The sequence below is a fragment of the Ambystoma mexicanum genome, chromosome 1p (genome assembly GCF_040938575.1).
Source record: "Ambystoma mexicanum isolate Mex_15411 chromosome 1p, UKY_AmexF1_1, whole genome shotgun sequence".
Taxonomy (NCBI): Eukaryota; Metazoa; Chordata; class Amphibia; order Caudata; family Ambystomatidae; genus Ambystoma; species Ambystoma mexicanum.
The window spans coordinates 302,150,471-302,166,013 of NC_090921.1; the positions used below are offsets into that span (position 1 = coordinate 302,150,471).

Sequence of the window (15,543 nt, forward strand, 5' to 3'; positions counted from 1 at the left end):
CTGGACCAAAGACCTTTATCCTTAAGGAGTCCAGAGAACACAAGTGTATGAAAACCTCAAGGAATACATAAGTATCCGGGGGAAGGGATATACCCTCTGGAACCAATAACGTTATCCTTGAAGAAACATTTGTTTAAGTCATTTATCCTTCCTTTATGAAGACTTTTTCCAAAACACTCAAGGTTAAATACACTTTCCTTTTTCACCTTAGAGTTAAGTTTGTAGTGTGAGGGTCAGAATAGAACATTCGACATAGGACAATTTTGTTTTTGACATCTTGACACAGACAGTCTTAGTTTTTGTTTAGGTAGGTACATTCCTCTAGAGCAGGGTTAGAGATACCTTGTCCCAGTCCCTTTTATTTTCAAGATAAGTATTTAACCAAAAACATGGCCAACTTGTGTCCGACTCATTTCAGAATCCTCACATAAGGGAATTCTATATGAAGTTGTTTTCTACATGGGCTAACCCAGTTTCTGACAAGTTATATACCAGAAATGCGTTGATTCTGTTACTGCCATTTTCTTATTGCTGTACTACTTTTTATTTTTATGTAATCCAATTAATAAAATACCGTAAATGAAACTTTCTTTAAATTTCATAAAAGCCTAGAATTAATTGCCATGACTAAAACAATCTTGTATAACTGTTAAAATTAACAGAGTACGGGGCCACTATACTATACAAATAAGAAAGATCTCATATGGAGGCTGAAGTCAAACATCCACAAAAATAATGAGAAAGAAAAGAAGTGTTACTTTGGGCCGTTATACCAATTAACACAAACTTTTCACTGCAGTATTCAAGTTACATTATCCAATTACGATATCTTCCAGCTTAATACTTTTTACAGATGTAGCAGTTGCAATTACAAGCAATGTGGTTCTCCCAGCCAGAGAGTCCTTCAAAACGTATCCTCCCAACCCGGGTATTGATAATTTGCACATTTACTAAAATAGCAATGTCTTTTTGTACCAAGAGCAGAGCAATCGCTCCACAGATGTTTCAAGGACTCCACTGTACTGCACAACTCACAGAATCTACACTTTTAACACTCGGTTTTAATAAGTCCATACCTAAATTGAATTTCATTCAACTGGAGCAGATTCCATCGAAATCTCAGTAACCACTTTCTCACCTTTCTACTTGGATAGATTGTTAAGAAAGGGGGCTACCGTTCCTCTGTTTTTATGATTGTAACTAAGGTGACCCAACGACTTATACCCATGGAATCTTTCTACGATCTGAATCCAATCATCGTCATATAACAATTTCTTAACTCTCACAGGGTTTAGAATTAGATCTTCCATCCGTTGCCCCAAGGAGTTCAACAAGGACAGGCAAAACGAAGCAAATTCTCTGAGGAATACTACTTTCACAGATTGAATTTCATTGCACAAATCCTTGTATAATACATTTTCTGTGGGACAAATTATGTTATAACACAAAGACAGGATTTTCCACTTAGCTCTAACAGTTAATGAGTTAAGGCCCAGTTCGTACTGGATGGCCACCAGTGGCAGAGCAGTCTGAATACCGAAAACCTTACGCCACATCTGACCCTCCAGTACGTGGAGCATATCTAACGCCCACAAAGGTCAAAGCCGTAAAGCAATTTAGTGACCAAATTCCGTTCATAGAATTTTAGTGTAGATAGTACTGAACATTTGCCATACATTGCATCCATTCGGAACACTCTTCTAATTGTGACCTATGTGACTTTTCTTAGAGAGGAAAACCAACATAAATGAAGTGCTTTATCTGCTCCAATGTTTCAGAAAGGACATGCCATCTATATGTGGACCACTTTATTTTCCTAGTGCATTGCAAAACCTTAGATTTGCAGAGGTTGATAGCCAGTGACTTCTTATTGACAAATGTCAAAATGCTGTAATCGGGCACTGCAAGCCCATTTCTGTGCAGTCAAAAAGAAGAAAATCATCTGCATAGCTTAGCCATGTGATAGACAAATTATTGTTGGGAGGTACAAATGCAACTGGTTCCAAATATTCCCACAAATCCAACACGTATACATTAAAAAGGCAGGGGACCAAGATGCACCCCCGTCTAACTCCTCTCTCTACATGTCCGGAATGCTTTTTGATAAGAGCTCCTTTTTGATCCACCCTCAGCTGAACCAGAGTGATCATATAACCCAATGATACATTTTAGGAGGCCATATGGGATTCCCCAGTACTGAAGCTTTGACCACAAAAGCTGTCTATTAACTACATCAAACGCAGCAATGAGGTCAATAGTGTCAATAAACACTGATTCATATTTTTTAGACCATGCTAAAAACTGAACACTTTTCAATACAATGCCATTCAGTGATGTGGACGTGTGTCTGCCACTTTTTTAAAATACCCGATTCATTTGGCCACGTCTCTAGATGTTGAAGCAGACTAGATACAAAAACTTTGATAACAGCATCTAGTATAAGCACTGGTCTATAATTTTGTGGCAAAGATCTCACACGTTTTTGATATCTTGTTTGGACCTGAAGCTCTGGGAGGAGCTTGTCCACTTAACTAGGCACTCAATCATCTCTTAATACCAGGTAATAACTTGTGTCTTCTACAGTTGCTAGTAAAGTCCAATCTGCACCTTCCATTGGTTCTTCCGCAAGGATCTTTTCATAGTAACCTACCCATTCCTCCTCAGAAACTGCAATGATTTGCTGATCGCCCAATGGGTTTCCTCTTTTCATTAATCAGTTGCCAAAACCTGGTGGAGTTCTTGTTTACCAGGGCACCTGACATAGTTTCTGCGTCCCTCTGATACATACAGTTTGTTTTACTTCACCCAATTTGTATAATAATGTTTAATCTTCTTGATGTTAAAGATTCGAATTTCCCAAGACAAATCAGCTTTTAGCTTTTGTTCTCTGATCTGGGCTCTCATAGATCTTTTTTTCTTCACCAGATTCTGATTGTATTTATGGGTGCGTTTCCTATATACTTTGGGGTGTAACATTCTCCGTCATAGTATGGAGGACTTCATGACATCATCCACAAAGACAAAAGGTTCAAAAAGGTTCACAGAGAAGGGGTCCACTTTCCACTCCTCAGAGGTTCTATCCAGGCAGGCAGCCAAAACCCTGTTAACCTAGATTCAAATTACATGCGTTCCATATAACGCTGACACCCGCCTGATTTACTGGTAGGTCTTTCAGGCCATTATGTTCACCCACACTCATTTTTACTTTGAATGTGGCAATCAGCATACAATGGCCACTAAATTCAGTATGTTTTACCTCCAAACTCTCACATATTGAACAATCGTTCTCCCACAAAGCTATAATTCAGTGTACAGTCAAGGTCCCCAGGTAATGCAACTAGGCACATCTCCTCTGACCGCCCTTATCAGTATAGTGAGGCCCAAAACCTGCATACACCTTTGCCAATATCATCCTGCCACAAGATTTACGTTTTCTTTAGTTGCCTGAGAGCGGTGCGGGGGCAAGGTTTTTCTCTCCATTTCGAAATAAGCTGCATTAAGTTTCCCTGCAACAATTATCTGCCACCTTTTTATCCTACTGCACGACAGAGGCGTAGCCAGGATTGTCTAACAAGAGGGGCCTGAAGCTAATGTAGTTGGACCCACAGCGGTGACATTAACATCTGTAATTGCCCACACAGTGCTGCTCAGTGGGCATCTACAGATTTTGGGTGGGCCATGGCCGCTCAGGCCCTACACTGTCTACGCCTCTGCTACACGAGTCATTAACATATGACTGAAGAGACTCAAAGGTCACAAATTACCAGATTCCAAGATGTATTCACAGTAAGCAAATCTAACATCTCCCCTCCCACAGGGATGTGTACATGTACCATCAGGATTCCTTTACAAGCGTTATGGCTAGTTACCGGTTCCCAGTCAACTCCTGAATAAAACAAGGTTACCAGCCCTCCCACCAGAAAGAAATCCTCCACTTGAAATCCAATAATCAGAAAATTTACCTCGCATAATTATTCATAGTAAATCCAAGAGTCCTAAATACTCCAAAAATGAGGATTACTTTACCACCAATCGTATTCCCGTGGTAAACCCACAGGACAGAGTGGTGGTAACAGTAAACGATTTTGGGAGTAATTTCACAGAATCACTACCAAACTTGTAATCAGTTCCTTTGCCACTTACATCACAAGTCATCACAAATGCAGGTACATGTGGGTATTGGCAAGGCAGCACAATAACCATCACTTGTCAGTTCGGTGCTTGTTTTTAAAATGGCAGTAGTCACGTAACGATGCCTCTGAAAAGCATGATGAGGTGGGCTGGGAAGTCAACGACATGGCAGACATGGGTCTTTGAAAAACATGCCATCCTAGAGAACCTCGGAAAAGCCGATGGGAGTGGGTGAGTCGCAGGAAAAGCCGGCAGGGCCGTGAAAACCTCTGTTTGATGTCAGGTTAGCGCACACACAACGGAGAGAGGGGGGGGGGGGTGCAAATACCAGTCAAGATAGGGTGGGTTGTGAAGGATTCAGTTCCCATCAGTATTTTGTTGTGAAAGACTGGTAACCCACCAACCCACTCACGCAAACATCGCATGCATCCCACTCACACTAAATGACTTCCTCATACACCTCTCAATTAATACCTCGGACGCTCTTCAGCTGTCATGTCCTCGAAGTGGTTGACGGGTGATTTGAGGGAAAGCCCAGGGAACCCCATTAGGTGCGGTCTATGGTCTGGAGAGTTCGATTTGGGAGAAGATGGGGGTGGAGGGGGCGGAGGGTCCGCTTTTAGCGTCCTATGGATCCCACCACGGAGATTACCGGTCCTAGCAACCTTGTCTGATCTCTCTGAGAAGGGAAAGCTTTGACACAAAGCAGCGCCAGTGGCAACACAAACAGTGGACCAAGCACAGCCCCACAACATAAACACAAAAGATTCTGGGAGGAGGGGCTGCAAGTGCCACCCCTGGGCAGGTCTCATGCTCAAGGGCAAGTTCGGATTGGTTTAAACTTATCTCAGCAGCCTCATGACTTCACCGAAAATGCTCGCTGTCTAGGGCGGCTGGGTCGAAAACAACGAAGTTCAAACATGCGCGGGTACGAACGCCATAACAAAACAAATGAGGTATTGAACAACCAATACAAATTTAGAACAAAAATACGAATGCAATACGCTACACGCATTTTGCATACGGTGAACCGTTCAAAGGGTTCATATGATGTAGGTTGGCACTGAAAACGTTTTAGGTCGCAAGATACGCAAATTGATACATTATGACAAAGTTAAACGGATCTCTGTTCTGCAGCGCCACAACAAAATCGTGGGACAGCACTCACACGGGCATTGGGAACGAGGGCCCCTGTTGTGTCTGTAATAGGGTGTGCTCGAACTATTGCCGATAAAAATACCCACACGACCCATTCCAATGTGTAGGTGCGTATCTAGTCCTGTTTTCTTACTTTGCATTCTGGGACTTGTAGTTCAATTGTTCCCATTATAAAACTGGAACGGGTCATGTTGGCAACTGTGTCTTTTCAAACTGCTGCGTTCTCACCCTCGGTAGCATGCAACTGTACAGGTGTTTTTAGCATGGTAGATCGTTCCCAGCAAAATACATAGGTGGGTTACCAATATGTGCTTGATAGTTAAAAAGTGTAATTTCAAATATAAGGAATGCATAAGGAGAACCTTGAGCCAAAGGAACGTTCTGTTTGTTTTTTGTTTTTTCAAAAACGCGTTCTTATTCACCAATATATACTCTAAAAAATATGTCCATTTATCCATTGTACCTGTGTACAGCAATTTAATATACCCGTGACATTGGATAAACAAGTGATTACTAGCAGAAATGAGCGAAAAAACAAGTCTCTAATAAACTACGAGGCCAGAAAACAATGCCCGAAGCTAATACATGGTGGTGTTTTCAAATTAAAATTCATACAATAGATCAATACATGACATACATTGAAGAACACGCATTTTCTTGAATTCTTATAAGCACACTATATGATGTACAAGTGTGATGATTGTAGTACTTGTTTAGACTGGGCAAGGAGTGAATCCTAATGGCGCTTATGTCTGAAAATACATTTTATTTTGAGGGGTTAGCACTTAAAAACCCTCATGAACCATATGACAAGGGCTCTTGGCGTATCTGTCTAGCCATGTGGCGTTTCGACAACTGACTGTGGCTTGACTCTTGCCTTCTTCTAGACCTTTCACAATTTCTTTGAGGAGCCCTGCATATGAACATAATTAATAATGTATATGTTTCTCTAATGGGTGTAAGTTGATATATCAACAAAGGATGTGAACTTGAGAGGTAGATGGAGATGCTAACCTCTGGTTACTACTTCATCTAGGGGGAGACATGGGTGGCTACTTCTTTTTGAGTCTGGATCGCTCAGATGGTCATAGCTTCACTGAGCGGGACCTGCATCTTAAAAGAATGAGATACGGACAAGTGTATGATAATGGTTGTGTTAGCATCCGCAGGATGGTCCAAACTGGATGGATACCCAATCATGACTGGGGTTTCTTACATAGTTTGACTTTTTATTCAACATCAGATGCCCAAACTGCTGTACGGATGTTCACCAAATTTGCGCCAGGAGCAGCGGCTTGGTCCCAAAAGAGTGTTTTTGTAAATTTGGTGTAAATCCGATCAGTATTTTTTTAAATGGCCAAAGAGTAGTGAAAAACAAGTGTGTGATATCTGGGTTCGGTACGCAAACTCACTTTCCAGTTGGGTCCGTGGACAGGCCTCCGATCGGTCCGAAGGGCGGCTTGAGGTCCGTGGTCATTGGACACGTCCGCTGATTTGATGGTGAAAAGCGTGAGATGCGCGGGAAATGCCCGCCATGTGGGATTCGCGGACAGTGCCTGTTGTCCGTGAACATCGTGGTAAAAACATATTAAAAAACACAGCATTGCACTTGTCAAACTAATGAAACAAACTTTGGGGAGGTTATGTGTGATGAGGATGGAATGGGATATGGCCATAAAAAGCCTAACAACGGGTGGGTTTTCATTGCCGATGTCCGTGAACAGTTTGGGGACAGACATGTGATGTTCGCAAACGTCTCAGATGTTTCGGGGCATCCATACATATTTTTGCATTACAGGATTGGTGAAAAGCAGTTTTTGGATGGCGTATAACTTTGGCACCACTCAGGAAACTGTATGAACTTTTGTGATATCATTGTAGACGTGACCTTGAATGGTTCTACAAAGCCTGGTGCTGTTTTGCCAAGAGGAACAAAATTAGAGGGGGGTCCCAAAATATTTGAAAGGCTTATAAATGTGGTGCCGTTTCACAAATCTGCACAAAACTTTACAAAAAGATTGAAGACACAGATTTGAATGTGAAGTTTGATGAGATTTTGCGAAGAGGGGGTAAAATTAGAGGGGGGTTTCAACATTGTTAGATGGGTTATAACTTTGTAGCCGTTTGATGAATGTGCACAAAAGATTTTAGAAATATTATAGACTGAACCTGCAATTTTTCTGAAAAGTCTGAATGGATTTTGTCAACTGGGAGATAAGTTATATGACTATTTTATGTCCGATTATTTTGACACTTTTCAAAAAATAAAACATGGATGGATTTGCAGGAAAGTTGTGCAAGGAGCATTGGCAAGGGCTGGCTTGAAAGCATAGTTTTGCAAATGTGTCCGCATTTTATTTTTTGAAAAGTGTCATAATGTAGGTACAAAAAATAGTGATATATCTTTGGTGACTGAGGTATAGCCAGTGTCCATGGGCCGTGGCCAGATTGTCTGAGTCATGGCTACTGGCCATGACCACGAGGGTCAGGCAATGCGTTTATAGTGGGCATGGCCACCAGCGACTGGCTTAGTGGTGAAGTTTTTCAAAATCGGGATAGGTTTGAATGGGGAAAGAAATTCTGCCCGTGGCTAAAATTCTGTCCGTGGCTATAGCCCAAAGTGCTGCACAGGATTGCATCAACAGATCGCAGTGACTGTCGCTGCATACACTCCAAGCCAATGATAATCAGCAGATAATTACAAAGCACAATGAGCTAGGTGCCCACGTGGTCACCAGGCCACCCCTTGAAATCATTAACCACCCTGGTTTGCGACCAGTGGGACAAGGTATTGGAATTGGAAACAGGAATCATTTCCCCAACTCTGAAGCAATGACGGCCCACAATCCACACGCTTTGTGAAAGATGCTAGAGAGTCGAATCACGTGTTGGCTGACTTCTAGCAATAAATATAGCATCAAGAATGGTTTTGAAGACTGTTTCATTACGACAACAGTTACTTATTGAATAAACCAGCGCTGAGGTGAACAGGGGTCACTCTACTATTGGAAACGTAAACTTGAAGAAGGAAGGGCACCTTCACAAAAGAACCCCATTACCAGCAGCAGGGTGATCTGTTTAAAGTACTAGATGAAGCGCAGTGATCTACCCATTCTACCGCCCTGCAATTATTTTACAATCGTGTGCTCTGATTCCATTATTGGGGCATGCAGCATGGCCGAACCCTAGGTTTGAATGGGAAGAAATATTCTGCTTGCGGCTGCAGCTTGGAGTGCTGTACTGAATTACAACAAACCTGCGCAAGGAGCATCAGCAAGGACCTGAAAGCATGGTTTTACAAATCTGTTTTGTGTTTTATTTTTCCAAAGTGTATAAAAGTAAGCACGAAAAATTGTGATATAGGTTTGGAGTTTGGACAATGGGCCTGGTCCTTGGCAAGGACAAATGCCTACTGTGATTTATTTATTGGAGCATGCGGCATGGCTGAAGCTCTAAGTTTAAATGGGAAAGAAAAATCTGCTTGCGGCTGCAGCTTGGAGTGCTGAACAGGATTGCAGCAAAGTTGCTTGAGGAGCCTCAGCAAGAACCTGAAAGGATGCTTTTGAAAATCCGCCCTTTGTTTTACTTTTTTGAAATTGTAGAAACGTAAGTACAAAGAATAGTGATATCACTTCTCTATCGTGGGATGTAGGCATGGTCTTTGGCAAGGACAAATGTCTACTCTGATTTGCCTATTGGGGTATGCGCTGCTGATAACGACTCACAGAAGTATGAGTTGCAAAAAATATGTTTGTTAAAGGAGGTTAATAGTTATTTCATATATGTTAAAAGAGGAATTATAAATAACTTATCTGCAGTGATGGAACATTGTGAAACATTTTCACTTATGAAAACATATTCTATTGACAGAAAAAACTGTTTTAATGAGACATTACAGTTAAGATGTACCCCAACCTTGGGACTCCTCTGCTCCAGCAGTTCGCTAGTGGCCTCCCGATGTGGCATCCCTTGGCACTTCCCTCCTGGGCTCCCATGAGCACTTGTCCTTCCGTACTGCCCCTTTTATTTATGCAGTTCTGTCACTGCGCAATGCATATGTGCATTTATAGGAGCACTATGTACAATATTTTGGTATAAGTACGGGAAATGTAGATGCAAAAGATTTGTAGAACATTGTTAAGTGGCAGTTGGTGGGTGGAAGTTTAATATGTTGATAGGCTATATGTAGAGTTTTTTAAAGTGATTGGTGGGTACATATGTGAATGGTTTAAAGCAGGCAATGATGGAGTGTTACATACATAACAGTAAAAAGAGTAGAAGGGCTGTTTTGTGTGATGGTGTGCATGTGCAATCCAGGTTTTCTAATAAGGTGTGGGCTAGACAGGGGAATGTGGAGACTGTGGATAGTTATAAACGGCAGTGTTTCTCATGCTCCTTGATTACAGCTCCAAAAGCATGTCAAAAGCACTTCAAAATTGCACTCCCCCTACAGAGTGGTGTGTTGCAGTATATACAGAGTACTGTTGTTTTCGAAAGATATGGATCAACAGCCTCTTTTATCACTTGCAAGGTAGCTGGTGTGATGTTATGTCCCACAGAAGTAGGCTGTGTGGTTACCGCATTAGTTGAGGATGAGGAAGTAAAGGAAGACAGCCTACTACTTCCTAAGAAAGGAGCAGCCTTTCTGAGAGCATTGCAGTGGTTGGATTTGGTATGAAGCGCATTGAGGTGGGCCCGTAGGAGTACTGCCCAGGTTGTTCGCACTCAGTGCATTTCACTTTGGTAGTTTTAGTATTTGGTACATTTCCAACAATGGTAAAGAACTGCCACACCCATGATTCTCTCTGGGTGCTTGAGGTAGGCACTTCTTCTACCTCATCTTCCTGGTCTTCTAGATTGCCTTTTGAAGTATTGCGCTTATTTCGTTGGGTAGGTCCTCCAGCGGGTGGTGGTGGTGGTAGTGGCTCTTCGGGAGGAGGGATGACAATGGCTGATGCCATTATTAAGATAAATACCAGTTTTCATAATATTTCTACAAGTGTGTGCTGTGTGCTAGATTGTTAATGGATAATGAGTAAGAATAGGTGTAGGGGCTGTGCAACGGTAAATTTTGAGCTTTAAAGTTTCTAGATGAGCTGAAAAATGCAGTTTCAAACTGTTTGCGAAGCACAGACCCGTTTGTGAAGTGCGGACGCATGGCCACGTGACACTGTCCAGATAGTCTGCGATGACGTCACACATTCACGAACTTCGGCGAACACAAAAGCGGTGGAAAAACATGCAAAAAGTGTATATAAGGGTTAAAAATGATGCTCGAATGTGTGGAATGGCAGAGTTTTAAGGTGAAACTTTCTAAATTGGACAAAAATGTTGCTATATTGGGGTAAGTATGATATTAGTAAGTTGTAGCATATTAGGGTGCCCTGGCAAAAACCCATGAAATTCACTAAAAGCACTTTGTTAAAGGGATCTTATGGTTAAGTTACACTAATGAAAACCCATAAAATTCAATTGAAAAACGTTGTTAAATGGACGTTATGGTTAAGTTGTACTAATAAAAACCTATGAAATTCAATGAAAATACTTTGTTAAAGGGACGTTATGGTTACAAGTAAAACCGAAAAGCCCCAGAAATTCATCAGTTATGGGAAGCTAAGCAACCATAACTCGCGCCACCATCGTGCACTGCTAAGACAAACACCCAGTACATCAAAGATGACATCACAAATGTCATTGATGACATCACTGATGGCATCACATATTAAAATAATTTTGATGAACAGTCCCTATAAGGGGTAGTGTTTATAATGTTGGTAGTAAGATGTCAGGGGTGAATGGGAGATCTATCATAAACTACAAACAAGTACAATATTTTTTATCTGGTAATTTCCAATAGTAAAATAATAAATGCTACTGTATCAAAGTTTTGCATAATGTTAAACATTGGATAAATAGCTAACAATGTCAAACTTACAACACACTTGTGTTAGTAGAAATAATACATATAAAAACTCAGAATGCATACAAATTAGAGCCACATACAGGGAAACTAAAGTAAGGAAGAAAGAAACAACAGCACCAAAAAATGACAATAACATTACAGTTGATTATCATGTACACAAATTAATTCTGAGTTTGAGGCCTGCTTATTGCCCCATATATGTGCATTATGAGGTCAAATCAAACTATGTAGAAAGTACTTCAAGAAGATATAAGAAGGTTAATGTTTATATATAGCACCTATATATAAACACCTCAGTATGCCCTCTCAGTGCTGTTAGGCTGGGAGAAACTACGGTGGATGCTTGAGCCTCCATTTTGTTCATCTGCTATTAATCCACGAGATCCGATATTTACTTGGAGAAATAATGGCAAATTTTGCTTTAATTCATTTGGCCACGCCCCTTACTTGCTGTGACAGCCTAAATACAGAGGTACGCACACACCAGCATGCACACACCTCAGAGTGCCCTGTGAGTGCTTTTAAGGATGTTAGGTTGGTAGTAGTGCATTGGTGTAGTAGGCTCTGGTAGACGGTATGTTATAGGTGATGTTTTTCTTTTCTATTAGAAAAGACGTGTAATCCCCTGGTGGCTTGAAATTGTATCTTCTGGCATAATTAGCGGGTACGGGTCGAACTAGAAACTTTTAGGCTATGCCGGCGGCCATGAAGAGATATCAACTACGGAGCAACAGTAAAAGCTCCAATAAAAAGCTGTATGGTGTAGTGATGGCAAATAAACTGACAGTTAAAAAAATTATTAACAACAAAACACAGACAGATTTAATCAACTCTGGTGTTACAGTGACTTCTGGTAAGAAACAAGTCACGACTCAATTGGCATAAGATAAAATCACTTCCTAGCCAAAACCAAGTAATTGACAATTGCTTACACTGATATAATGGTGGCGGACGTGCATCAGGTGGGAACGCCATTGTAAAAGGAGGATTTGCCTGGTTGTGCACCTATTGACAACAAATCACTCTTAAATATGTATTTAAAACTAAAGAAGGTATTCCCAAGATGGCCGCTGGAGAGTGAGGTCACACCCTCATGAGCTCCTGGCTGGTCCTAATATAAAGGAGAACAATATAGTAAAAGGACAGCTACACAGTATGAAAACAGGCAATATATCCCTCAAATAAAGGCAATGGAGGATGGCATGCTGCAGATGTGGAAGCAGGAGCAGTGAAGAGTGGTGGCCAACAGCATAGAGACCATGTAGTACCTCGGTGTAACAGCATCATGAAGCCTCACTGAGAGGGGGGAGCCAGTGTGAGGACAGCCGAGAAGGATGGGCCCCAAGGAGATGAGCGAAGGAAGGGGAGCAGGAAAAGAAGCGCCTTGGTGGCCGTAGGAGAGCGGAGAGGGCTTCACATCCCCAATGGTGAGTGAGAGAAGGAGGGAGGGGGAGCTCTGACAATTGGAAGAAGCCCCGCTGGGAGACCATGGGGAGCGGAGGAGCCCCAACAGCAAAGGCAGAGGTGGCACAGCAGGATACTAGGAGTGGGCAGCCGAAAGGAGCGGGTGCTTCGAGGGACTCAACGTCTACAGCAGAGGCAGCAGAGGAGCAGTGGGCCTCGCAAACCAGAGTGGGAACCGGAGAGCGAGGCTCCGGTTTTATTGATGTAAGTCCGACAAGTGGATACGCCGCAGGCGAGACTCGTACAAGTCCCCGGCGAGCAGACAAACCCGAAAGGAAGCTCCATAGATGCAGAGGTAGCTCGGCAAGCAGCGGAGGTGGCCCGCCCCTCGTGGGCATATAACTGAAAGTACGCGCAGAAGTCAGCCATGGAACGAAACAAAGGAACAAGGGGGAAATAGCCCATAGGAAGCAGGCCCGGTTGATTCCCCCAGCACTTAGCAGCCAGTGAAAGCGGGCCCACGATTTACAATGGTGATAAGCTCCTGTTGAATCGGTGTGGAAGGAATCGGAATACTGTAAGTGGTGTGTCTTGCTGTAGCTCTACAGCAATAGTTGGGGCCTCATTAAGCTCAGCAGGTGCTGGGACTTCGTAGAGGAGGAGCCAAAAGCCTCTACCAGAAGTCCTGCCCCTTTATGTTGGGAACCAGAAATGGTGACAAGCAAGACACCTGTAATGATGCCAATAACGCAAGCAGCCTTTGAAGCAAAGTATCCATTGAGGAAACCTTTCTTTATGTATCCACAGAGAGCTGACTGTCTCTTGGGAAAGATCCCTGAAGCACGAGAGATGATGAATGAAAGAGCAGAATGGTGATGTCACATAACGTAGAGTGACACACCGAGAAGAGATAACAGAAGAGAATGTAAAGAGAACATATAGAATTTGGTGACGAAGTAAGAATCGAGTAAACGTTCACAATGCAAAATGAAGATTACATCTGTGAAGAGCATGGAAGAAAATGCATACCATTTTATACTTGTACATATGCTGGAAATGCAAGTAGACTAAGTAATCATAAAGGCTGGCTATAAGTAGTGAATAGATTGCAGTGATGCGCCAAGTTATATATATGCATAAGAAATCTGGATGTTCCACATCGTGTTTTAGCAAACTGAGGCCCCATGAGCAGAGAAACCGAAAGTGTGGCGCAGTTAATAAAAGTAGCTGACGAGTAAGAGAGAATCTGAGAGGGCTTGGTTGGCCCAGTGTCAAAAGGCCAGTGCAGCCGAGAATTGGTTGTCTAGCTTCAAAAGATACAATGAATGCCAGAGACGGGCCAATCACCTGCCAAGGTACAGCAAATAGACAATGAGTGCCATGTTTTATTCGTTTTACGACCATTAAATACAGCGAAGAAGCTCAAAACATGGTCTCCAGTTACGTGACCTAGATAGAAAAAGACTTGGGCAGACAACACTGAGGCGAGAAGATGAGAGCATGCTCACACTCCTTTTTTATTCCCAGGAGTTATGAGGCTTGCAAGGCCATGTTCAAAGGCTAATTGAATGACAGAAAGCAAGAGTGATGATAGATGTTGGGCTAATTGGGTGGGGAGGCATGGTCAAGCCAACCCCCTAAGACCTGGGGTACCAGCTTGCATGCTGCTAGGAAGTGGAATATTCCAGAAGGGTACAAGTGTGCCAACCAATTATAGAGGGCTACGTATCATAGAGCCCTATAGTTTGTGAACTAATAAATCATTGTGTATTTTATGCAATGAAGATGACTTGCACTAGAGGAGGGCTTAGTTGCCCATCTGACAATAGAAACCTAATCACAACCCCACACCGCGTAGAATGTATATGTATATGTTTCACATAGACCTACCACAATCCAGTTTAAGTTTTACAGTTTGCCACGTAGTGTGACGTCAATGGTGACGAAGTTTTATATAAAAGCTTGTTTTTTATGTAAATCGGAGAGACTTTGCTATGAGATGTCCGTTGAGGTCCGTTGTTCTCCCTGTTTTAGATAATTGTTAATAAAACAGCATACCTTTTGCCAACCTCCTGAGCCAATCTTTTTATTGATGTTTGAATAACTTCTGCATCCCCATCCATCCCATAAGAACGCCACGCACCTCGTCTTAGAGGGCCCATACGGGTTCAAGTGGTAGTGGGTCGGATGGTTAGATAAAATATCAATCGGTTTAGTAGACTCAAGATGTTCTCATAATCCAATATCCTCCACCATCGAGCTGGAAGGACGTAAAGTTTCATGTGGAGTACGGCCAAAATAGTCAAGCTTGCAAGTAAAGAAGATATAGGTGGGACAGGCCCCTCTTTGACAAAATCCCTCATGGCTTCCACAGGCGCCGGATTGAAGGAGGGGAGACAATACTGAGGGCCTAAAGCTAAAACACGAATGGTGAGTAGGCTAAGGAGAGGGGGTGGGATTGTGGCAATATAAAGTAAAAGGGGTTATTTTAGTGTGTGACGAGGAAAGTCAAAGATATATGATAATGAGTTAAAGTGAAACATAAAGCCTGTAGTCCTCGCTCAAGGAGCATAAAAGGTATTGTCTTAAAATCCAAGTGGCTAAAATAGGCAGCACACAGACAGGTCTGTGAGAGAAGACAATTCAAACTCCATTGGGAGAACCTTAGAGGCTAAGTGAAAAGAGTTGTCATGATGTGCAAGTGAAAGTCGACTAGTTTGTCTTAGTGTGAAATTTATGTTTTAAAGAAGTATTGGGAGAAACGTCAAGAATAGGCTGTGTTTAATGGAGGTAAAAATATATTATCTATCTTGGGTCATTGTCGGCGCGGACCGCAGAGTAGATTGAAAGCATTGAGAACTAAAGGCTTGAGTGGCGAGTGTGGAGCACGTTCATATTTGTTATTTTTCTGAAACGTATTGTGTGTA

General features: G+C 42.3%; 1 protein-coding gene across 1 annotated transcript in view; it reads right to left on the reverse strand.

Annotated features, from left to right (window-relative positions):
- The window catches only part of LOC138569467 (uncharacterized), a 312,282-nt gene extending 307,438 nt beyond the window's left edge, over nt 1–4,844 (reverse strand). Inside the window, exon 1 of the mRNA XM_069647453.1 lies at nt 4,606–4,844. The gene's annotated coding sequence lies outside the window, so the exon portion shown is untranslated. The remainder of the gene's footprint in view (nt 1–4,605) is intronic.
- Nucleotides 4,845–15,543: the final 10,699 nt, after the last annotated feature.